This window comes from Parasteatoda tepidariorum, chromosome X1 (assembly GCF_043381705.1).
Source record: "Parasteatoda tepidariorum isolate YZ-2023 chromosome X1, CAS_Ptep_4.0, whole genome shotgun sequence".
In the NCBI taxonomy this organism is placed as follows: Eukaryota; Metazoa; Arthropoda; class Arachnida; order Araneae; family Theridiidae; genus Parasteatoda; species Parasteatoda tepidariorum.
The window spans coordinates 56,676,921-56,689,019 of NC_092214.1; positions in this window are offsets into that span (position 1 = coordinate 56,676,921).

Here is a 12,099-nt window from a genome sequence, read left to right on the forward strand (position 1 = left end):
TATTGAATTTTAGTGCATGAAATGTGATCATTCGAAATTAGCTTTTAAATTTGTCAAAATCAATTATATCATCCATAGGTTCCACAAATGTAAAAACAATTACTAGCTACGATAGGACTAATGCATTTTTTGTCTACATTTTTGGCTTGTTGCAAATACAGATGGTGTGGCAAAAAGCTCGAGTTTTTGGCATAGATCGGCAGCTAGTGTAAACGCAACTTGATCTTCACGAACAAACTTTGTAGGAAGAAAATTTGACAAACAAGGCTTCCCATTGCTACTACATGAATTACAGTAAAGTGCTAGTTGATATTTATAAATTTTAGAAAATAGGGGAAATTGCCTACTTTCAATGCTTTCAGCAGGAAGAGAAAGGAGTGAAAATCTTAAACCTGTAATATTTATTTGCATCAAGAATTGGTGCTATTATTTGCATCAAGGTCACTAGCTCAGTAGCAGATTAATGCGGTACAACGGTGAGTGCTGAAGATTTATTTTTGCCTTTCAGACAAAAATTAGTGAATACAAATATCTAATCATGATGTCTGTAGATAAATCTTTGAATTTTTCTATGGTGTTGCACATCAATATAAAGATTTCCTGATATTGGTGTCACAAGTATTTCAGTTATGATTAATGTGAGAATCTGTGCATATGTCTGTATTTTTCCCACATTAAAACCATAAAAATATCTTTGTATCTCAATTTGTTAAATTTCTAATCATAAAATTATTTCTAAATATTAAATTTCTTTTTATAAAATTCGAATATCATTTAGAAAAGGTTCATAGGTAGTTTTGATTTTGATTTTATGATATTTAAGAAAATTATCATCCATGCCTATCTTTACCTCAATGACCCAATATGTAAAGGCCCCCCTCCCCAAAATGGAATCATTCCATACTCAGTGCTTTAATCATAAATGATTAAATAAAAATGATCATAAATGATTACAGCATAAATGATTAAATACATGTCATTCTTTCGAGTAAAAGCCATAATAGTCTAGAAAAAGTTATTTTTTACTTGCAAAGAAAATTATCACCCAAGTAATACAGATATGTGGATTAAAATAAAGGAAAGAACTTAAAACTTCTTTGAATTTAGCTTCCATACACTATTTCTAATTATAATTTTATTTTATTTTTTCAAAGTAAAAAATGGGTTACGATAAGAATTTTTTGTGATCGTAGGATTTACCAATGATACCGTAATTCGTGAAAGAATACTTCGCAACCATATATTATGAAAGAATACCGCTCAACCCTATATCGTGAAAGAATACCACACAATTCTTTTTCATGCGTATTTCGGGTCGTGACCGATACTTTAAAGGCTGGAGATCTAATAAATTACTCTTGAACACTTCTTCATTTCAGGGGAACCACAAATCCGAAGAAATCATACAAAGCAAGGAAAATATTATAAATAAAAGCGAATTTAAAAGAAAATGATGAAATATATTGATACGATAATGATATTATGTTACCATAAAATGAACAAAAAAATATCACTGATTATTTCACCAAAACATACATATATCCATGAAAATCATATCACGAGAATAATGAATCTGAACGTGATATGAGAATATTTTGGTACAAATATTGTGCCAAAAGAATCAACCTATTAAATTTTTTTCTTTAAAAACATACTGAGAAGGATATGAAAACGCCATCTTCATCAAACGAGAAAAAATATATCAAGACAAAATAAAAACGAAAAATTAGAAAAGAAATGATTCTATAGATCAATGGACAAAATGCTATCCCAGATAATTACTCAAATATTTATGTACAAGTTTATTATAAAAAAAAACTATTACGGGAATAATATATCCTAACGTCATGCGAAGTATTTTGGTAACTCACTAAAAATGCTACAAAAAATGACCGAAGAATCACATTGAAAAACCTTTTCGTTACGAACGTAACGAGATTGGGAAGAAGACACGATCTACATCAAATGAGGAAAGTAATATCAAGACCAAATAAAACTAAAAAAGAATTGATACTATAAATCAACGAAATAAAAAATTATCACTGATCATTTCACAAAATTATATATCCACAGGAGAGCCCTATTAAGAGAAAATTTTGTCAAAACAGTTTGGTAATTTTCTAAAAATGCAACAATTAATGTCTAAAGAATCCCCCTGTAAAAATGTTTTCTTAGAAACATAAAGAGAATGAGACGAAAACACCATTTACATGAAACAAAATAAATTATATCAAGCAAAAATTATATTAAACATTAAAAATAAAATGATATTATAGATCAATGTACTGAAAATAATGTACAAAAATGTACAAAATATATATCTATATATGAAAAAAGATATTCCAAGAATAATGTATGCAAACGTGTTACAAAAATATTTTGACAACTTATACTGAAAATGGAACAAATTATTTCTAAAGAATCATTCTATGAAACGTTTTATTCACAAGTATACTGTGAATGAGAAGAAAATACCTTTTGCATCAGATGAGGAAAAATTATATCAATACGAAATGAAGCAAATATTTAAAAAAAAAAAATGATACCATAGATCAATGAACTGAAAATTATCAAAAATTTTTACATAAAAATATGTATCTATAAAAAGTTATAAATATATATCGAGCATAATGTATCTAAGAACAATGCAGAATAGAGTATAATGCAGAATTAGAGATTAGATTAGAGAATAATACAAGAATAATGCAGATATATATAAGTAGCTTACTGAAAGTACAACAAATAATTTCTAAAAAATCACTCTTCACAATGTTTTCCTTGCAAGTATCAGAAAAAAAGAAGGAAACATCATTTACATCGAACGAGGAAAAATTATATCAATACGAAAGAAATCTAGAAAATAAAAAAATTTACATATATAAAATGAAACTATAGACCAATGAACCGCAGATTATCATAGATTGTTAAACAAAAATGTAAACTATATACATATGGAAAAATCTATGCACTTAATATATATACTATTCGATACCCTCCCAAGCTTCCTTTCTTGGTTATATATATATCCATATATATATATGTATATATATTATCTTCGTAANATTAATATATATTCGAATTAAGCTTACATTCAAAACGAAAGAAGCTTGTAAAGTAATAAATATAATTTCCATAACAGTTATGGTTAATTAATTAGAACTGAAAACATTTTACATAGAATCAATTAAGGTAAGAATAAAGGTAACTTGCTAGTCTTCTGTATCGTTTCTGTACTAATTAAATAATAATTATTTTATAGCTAATTGTAGAATCCTAACCAAATCAATATCATTTTATTAAGCGCACTTTATTTGACGATAAAGCAGGTGACCTGCGTGGGACGTGTGGGGGCTGGAGACTTCACTACACGTTAATGAACGTGTAGACAAAAATGGCTCATTCCAATTTTATCTAATCAAAGGAGATCCCCCGCCTAAGATGTATTTCAACTCAAATGGCTTATGTTTTTGATTGACCATTTGAAAAGAAAGAAATACAGAACAAAAATCAAAACATAACCTACACACGAATACTACAAAAACATATCAATATAAAAATTTTACGTTTCGTAAAATGCATCATGAAATTGGGGAAATTGCTCGGTATGTAATCTAGTCAAATAGTCAAATGTACTTGATAATATGTCTTCCAATTGCGCAGCGAAGTTTAATGTTAAATTTTGCTCCTCCATCACCTCGTGCTTTCCTAAACAAACATGTTGGAGTGATTGGGGGGGGGATTCATCCGAAATGTCCACTTCTTTCCCCTCATTGAATGTTCAAGGATAAGTTATATTAGTCTTTGATTGATTATTATGTAGGTATCATCAGTGTTTTGAGCGTATATTAGGTTGATCCTTTACCACTTTCTTGAAATTTTCACTTGATAAAACTGCAAAATTTCATCACAAAAAGAAAAAGAAAAAAATTCGATTTCTGTTTTGACTTAAATTATCAAAACCACTCTTTTTAAAAGGAAATGGTTCAGCATAAGCAATGTCTTCATTTAAAATGTATGTTTAGGAAATATTTTTTTCCTTAAATAACATAAATTGCTTATATAATTCGATTGTTTAGATTTTCAAAAAGGAAATCTCAGTAAAAATACTATTTATATTTTTCATGTAGGTTATTTTAAACGAATTCTCATTTAAAATAAATACTCTTTCATTCAATATATTACATGAATTAAGGATTTAATGAAAATAATTCAAACCTATAACAGGCTTAATAATGGGAAAAAATTGAATCAGGATGTCACAGAAGAAAGAATCAAGACAATTTTAAAAAATAACGAAACATCGAATTCTCAAACTTTCAAAAATCACAATTAGTAATCAGCTTAAAGAAACTTGGTTTTACTTTATTTAAATTGATAAACTGAAATTTTACATCAAAAAGTTTATAAAATTTCTAAAGAAAATTTTACCATTTCTCATCTACGATTCGGAGTACAATTCACACTTCCACCAAAATAAAACTATTAAACTTCTTGAAAATTGCTAACACTGTTTCTATAAATATAATATTAAAGGGAAAAAACGTAGTGCTTCTAAATTTCTAATATTTTAAAATGTTCATCAAATAACAAATTTTATGATGGTAGTATTATTCCTACAGTGGATTTGCTAACATTGAGAGCCAAAAAGCATTATTAACTAACCCACTATGAATGCGAAATAAGCGAGGGAGAACCAAGCATTAAAGACTAAATGAAACCACTAGCTAAATTTATTAGAAAGATAAAGAATGGAAATTATTTCATTTGTTCTTCATGAAATTAACTAAACGTAAATCAACAAATTTATTTATTTAAAAAGGAATTATGATAAGCTAAGTATGGGAAATGAATATTATGAAAGAAAAATTCAATAGCTAAAAATAATGTAATGCTTATAATGGCATGACAGTTATGATTTTTAATTTTCCTCCAAATCCCAGATATTTTGAGTTCAAGATATCTCTTAAAAATGAAGAACACAACAACAGAATAAGAAAATAAGCTGTTACAAATATACAAACATGTGATAAGCCCGAAATTGGAGGAAACTTTAATGTGTCGAACTACAACAAAATTTCATGGGAAAATGGCTGATTTTAAATACGTGAATTTAGGACAATCTTTATCCAAAAAATAAAAAAGCCTCAATTTCCATTTAACAATTTTCTCATATAATATGAGAGATGAAGTAGCAATTGACAGTTTAACACCTGAAATGTTTCTGTAAGAAACTTTTAACGGAAAGAACGGGAAGACCAGAGGTCATGTAAGTGACATGTAGAGCGTAAATGGTACTGACTTACAGTGAAAAAACAGAAAACGTTAGAGGGAAATATCACTGTTTGAATGAACTCTACAATACTGTTAAACTTTTATAGTAAATAATACGGAAAAAGTATAAAAGTGTAATAGATTTTATTTAAATAAGAAATGGTAGCACATTCTTCTCATCCACCGAGTTATCAAGATTGGTTTTGCAACATATTTCATCTGATTTTTAAAATATTTTTGCTTCTTGATGGGGAGTTATATTCACATCCTGCATGCCCTAATGAAATGACGATGTAACTCATTTTCTCATGCCCAAACGTGATAACAAGTTTATTCACATTTCCATGCCCAAACGTGATGACGAGTTAACTCGTCATCAGTCAACAACGTTTGGGCCTGAAATTATTCTTTAAAATTTTTCTAATTTTTCACTTTAATTCCATATTTAATTACTAAATAATAGCCGATGACGCGACATTAGTTTCTGTGTGAAATTACCTGCGTTAAAAAATGTTAATAGAACCATTAACTGCTTCTACTATTTTTACATTTGTAAAAATAAACTGCTTCTACTATTTTTGCACTTGTATTTTTACATTTGTAAATATGGTAGAGGCAGTTGACTAACAGAATTGCCTATAAAATTGATTCCATAAAATCGATTCCTACTGGTGACGGATGAATTTTTCACTTATACTTTTTCTGCTGTACAATTTTACTATAAATATTGCAGTATATAAATGAATATAAATATTACAGTAAATGCATGTATATGAATGTATATAAATATTACAGTAAAAGGTATTGGTGCCCAGAGTCCCAATACAATTTTTAGTGCAAATTTTCTGGAATAATTTTAACAGTGCGCATTGAAGGTCCAAAAATTTATATTTGGATACGGAATGCTACAGTTTATAGTTTATTTCAGATTATATTTTAGACAACATTTTATTATGTTTCAGAATTAGTAATATATTTCAGTAATTTTAAAAACAGACTTCTATAAATTTTTCGTCTATTTCATTTTAAAAATACCAATTTAGACAATTTTATTTAACGCCCTTTTCGTTACATTCTCACTTCGTACTCGATGTTTTTCTTGCTCAAATAGTAGGATTATTTCTTGGAAAAGCCCAGCATGAACACTGATTTCGCCAGCACTTTTTTTTCCTTATAAATCTATATATATCGCTTTTTCAAAGAAACGGAATTAAAGAGTATAATAAAACTTGTCCGAAAAAAAGATGAAGTAAAATAAATATCAAAAAAACGAACCAGCAGAATGATAAAATACATAAAAGGAAGCCATATTTATATAAAGGAAAGCCTTTTTCAATCAAAAGTATTTCTCAAAGATTCAATGATGAACTCTCACAAACAAACAAAAAAAGAGCCATATAAATGAAAGGGTTCTATATTATCAACAACTTTAGACAGTCAAAACCATTTGTTTGTTTAACAATGAATGAAAAAAAAAATTCATTGGAGAATTTCTAATATATAAAGCATACGACATCTCTGTAGGAATTTACAAGAGAAAAATAGAGGCGAGAGAAAAATAATTAAACACATTCCAGAGATAGGAGAATCGTACATCTTTACTTTAATATGGAAATCAATGAAGATGAAAAGGAAACGGTTATTCAGCTAATTGGGGTTATCACCAGACCAGTGTTTTTTCATTTGTGAGTTTCTTTTTCATAATATTTATTAATATTTATTCAAAATTCACGTGCTATTTTTTTTTCTTTCGAATTTCACGTTTCTTTATAAGTTATATTTTTAATTCAGTTTAGATAAAGAGTTTAAACTCGGTTATTAAATAATACGAATATGAATACTTCATTAAACTTATACCTTTAATGAATAAATTTATCAGAAAAAGGTACATATTCATTTGTATGCATCAGAATATTAAAAAGCATTTATTCACATTATAAATTATTAAAACTAAACTTTCAGAAAACATGCCTCACAGTAAATTACGAAAAGTTTATGCATTTCTTTCCGAGGTATAAATGTTAAATCGTCTAAGAATGTGTGATATAATCTGGATGATGGGAGGAAGTAAAATCCCAGAGTTGAAAAAAACTGACAGCATTTTATTTATTTATTTTCTAGCTTGTTTTGCTTAGTTTCCAGCAAAAAGTAGAATATTTTCCAGGCAGGAAACAGATGTGAATAGTTGTTTTAGGTTAAAAATACTAATAAGTCATGGTAATCATGGATCTATTATTCCTACCGAAAAAGATTAGAAAATGAAATATTATAACCATTTTTTTTTCAATTTTCGTATAAGAATTCCTGTATGAGTTTTTCTCTTGACAGTCTGTCCATACAGTTGTAATACATGGGAAAAATTAAACATTGATTTGTGAGTCCTAATGAGTACTTTTTGTTTCAGATCAGAAGCCTAAAGGCGGTCATTAGAAAACACCCTGCTAAAATGCTATACTACAGGTACTACATGATATTTGATACACACATTCAAATTTCAGCTGATTAATATGTTACATGTCTTACATACATCTTATGTTCTTTGCAATATAAATTAAAAAATATATTTGAAATAAGGATGTAATTTTGTGCCTCACTTAACATTTTGTCTTTTTAATAATTTCATTGCAAATCTCAACTAACTTTTTAAGGAACTGTTTTCATTTAAAACTAATCTTTCGTTAAACTAAAACCCTCGAATTTTAAAAAAAAAGTCGTATAGTTAAAAATTCGATTTCTCGGGAACTATACGACAGATTGTGTTCAAATTTTATATTTTGCCAATTTAAATTACTTTCTTTAAAAAGGAGAAAAATTTGCATGCCTTAAAAATCAAAGTTTTTCGACTATTATTAAATAAAAAAAAATAGTAAATAATTATGAAAAATATTTTTGTGCACGAAATTATCCTTAGATAAACGAATTTAATAATTTTATACCAAAATTTTTTTATTCACTTAAAAAGTTCTTGAAGTATAGCAAAATATACAAAAAGTATGATTAACATTAAAGAGTCCAAACCTTCTACATCTTCGCCGCTTAAACTATTAGAGCAATATTTTTCAGATTGCGGACACCCCTTTTCAATTTTGAGTCAGAAATCCTGATCCCTTGAAAAAAGGGTATACTTATTCAGAGAAAGTACGCTGATACCGCCACTTAAAATATCGACAGCACAAATTAATTTGTATATTTGTGGTTACCCCATGAACCATTAAGTTTGTGTCCTAGTGCGAGAAAATCCGTTCATTAGATCAAAAGTTATTCAGACTGTTCCTTTTTTTTTCTTTCCTTTGCAAACAGTATAGCGTGCATCGTTCTTACCATTCTTGTTGTTCTATCCGATTCTTTGTCAAAAACGAATGTAAAAATTATGCACATATACAAAACATACTGAGGAGTCAAAATAAATTTTAAGCTAGGAAATTAAATTCTGACAAATCAAAATTGAAGACGGCAGCAGCTTAAGGCTTGTTTCGCAGCTTGGCCGCAGTTTGTTTTAATGTTGCCTTTAGGCAATATCAAAGTTGTTGTTGTTGTTGTTACTTTACGTCGCACTAGAGCTGCACAATGGGCTATTGGCGAAGGTCTGGGAAACATCCCGGAGGATGATCCGAAGACATGCCATCTCAATTTTGATCCTCTGCGGAAGGGATGGCACCCCCGCTTCGGTAGCCCGACGACCTGCGCGCGAAGTCGAGCACTGGGCAACATCAAAACATCAAAGCATTTAATTGTCGTTTGAAACTTGAAAGTTATAATTATCATATTTTGCGTTCTCTCTATTTGAAACAAATAGGTTTGGATATGTCTATTATAATAAATAAACTATTTGAAGGAAATACAAATCGTAAAATAATAGCAAAAAGGGTATCAAATGTTCCCAATTTGTTCAAACAACTAAGAATATTTCTCCTTAATTGAATTTTTAAAATAATGGAATGGAAAACGGAATAGAAGCAATTTTTTCCCTTATACTTTCAAAAATAACTTCTTTTTCTTAGAAAATAAAACCAAGATTTTTTTTAAAATTTCATTTTCCAAACTGATTTAATATCTCCTTATTCGTTAAAAGAGTTTTCTTAAAACGACATCAATTTTGTTTTCAAATTTTCTCTAATGAAGTTGATATTTTTTGAAGCAAAACTATATGATTTTAACAATTTGAATATCGAAGTGAATCTGTTTGATCATCAATTTAATCTCGGTATAACATGTTGCTATACAAGCATGTTATGCATATAGATATATTTATAGAGTTTATTAAATAAAATTCTTAATAATTAACTTTGTTTATACTATGCGAATAAAGCATATGAATCAAAAAACTTTTTTTCATAAGGAATGCAAAAAAGATTTACTTTGCCCGAACATATTTTAAAAATTCAATTAACTGTCAAAAACGCAAGACGAAATTTTTTAATAAAATTTATTATTCATAGATTTTTGAAACGTACAAATGTTAATACATTGTTAACTGTTTTTCTTTTTTTTTGTAGAAGCTAGCGTCTGTGGCCGGCAATTTTTTCGAAGCGTGCTAAGAAAAATCCATATAAGAATATAAACAACTTTTATATCACATCATGTATTTATTAAAATTTTGCACTCATGTTGTCAAAGAATTTTAATACTTTTTAAGAATATGATAAGCTGTGTAACAGGTACACTACAAAACTTTTGTGTATAATCTATCTGAATGTGATGCTAAACAACACAAAAAAATTATGTGAAAGAGCACTTCATTCCAAGTTAACACCCAATCGAGTGTTTATATACGTCAAATAGCCCATTGTGCAGCTCTAGTGCGACTTTAATAAAGTACATACTATATACGTCAATTAAAATCTGAATACTTATAACAAAATTAGCTTACAACAAATTCTCACAAAACGAGAATTATTTCCGCTTCCGAAAACACCGATAGGTTGGAGTACTTTTTTTTTATCGACATTAGTTAGTGTTTGTAATCGAGAATTAGTCATCAAGACTTTGTTGTTGTTAGTGATTTGTTGTGATTCGATTGAATTATTCATTGGACGTCGTTAAAATAAGTATGAATGTTTTTAATTTTGCAGTTTTATTTCATTTCTTAAATTTTCTGTGAACTGTATCAAATGATTTTTAAAATGCGTGATTTCCATCAGATTCCGCTGCGTCAAGCCTTATTCGAGTTCGTGTTTGTGATATCTCTGAGCTATTCGTATGTTCAAACTAATTTTATTTCGAAAATTAATGTAATTATCATTCTAAATGAATGATTCATAAATTTTTATTAATACATAATACATTTACTGGCTCTCATGTGTATCTTATTTTACTATAATAGTTATAAATTTTAGTCCTACTGAATGCAAAAAAAATGGTGGCGGCTACTTTACACAAAGTAGTGTAATAGGAAAGTAGTGTAGAAGGAAACGCGACACTGATTACAAATATACCTCGTTTCACTGTACAATCCTTTCAAGGAGTATATTTTGCAAATTTGTTGGCTCTTTTTTTATTCCTATCGCTATTATTTTCTCTAGGACATGCTTGCTTATTTTATCACTTAGTCGATAATAGAAATGTTTTTCACTTCTTTGAAAGTTCAAAAACACCATCGGCTAGTTCTCAGGCACTTATATATGTGTTTCATTTATTTATATGTAGTGGTGTTTAAAATAGTTTCAAATTAAATTTTTAAATCAAAATATAAATTGGTAATGCAAATTTTACTATTACTTTTAATATAAATATAATTTTTTTCGAAAAAAGCGTAAAATTGGCTGTTTTGAATACATTTGCCGTTAGAATAACAAATGTAATAAAAACGAACGGTAATTCAACTATCAACACAATTTGAATGTATAATACCTCTTCAATTACATTCGGTTATCGAACGACGTCATATGACGTTTCCGGTCAACAACGTTTAGATATTCAACGGCCTCATATGACGTTCCCGGTTAACGATGTTGTGTTAATAAAAGTAGGGAAAAAAAGATAATGGATTTACCCAGAATGGATTATATCCGGGGACGTAATTGTCCTTTTAAATCAGAAGAGAACTTTGATGAAATAAAATTTGATGACAAAGTTACTTCTTGATTTGTCCTCGTGAGAGAATCAGTATATACTACTCGAATAGCTTAGTGTGTAGTGGAAAATGCCAAGTAAGCATAATTGAAGAGCCATCTTTAAACTTACACACTCACAAGAAAATGTTTATTAAGCATTAAAATAAACATCACAACGAACATTCTAGAAAACATAATCAACAAGAATATTCCATTCTCTGCAACATAACACAGCTGTACTCTCTCCTTATTCTTTCCTTACAAATGTTGAGTTGAGTTAGGGATGACGAAGAGGATCTGTGCTATTCACTTTTATCCTCCGTGCTGTGAGAGAGAATTGAGTTGAGGATGATAAGTTGAGTTGATGATGATGAAGAAGTGAGGATACAATATAATCATGAAGAAGAAACTTTAAACTAATTCGAGGCAAAATTTGGCAGTTTTCCGAGCGCAATTCAAAGCGCGAATTTTTGTGGTTCCAATACTTTTAGAGAGGTTGAGTTGATCATGATGAAGAAGTGAAGATACAAGATGATCATGAAAAAGGAGCATTAAACTAATTTGCTGCAAAGTTTACAGCTTTCAGAGAATTCAAAAGCAAAATTTGTGGTTCCAACACTTTCGGAGAGACAGACACCCGTCAGGGAAAGAACCCTTAACAGTAACATTCTTTTTCCCATGCAATCAGGAAGGCTTCATCAGTCCAAATTTTAAAATTGGTTACATTGACGTATATGTGAATTTTGTAGGAGATAGAATTGTTTAATAGATCTCA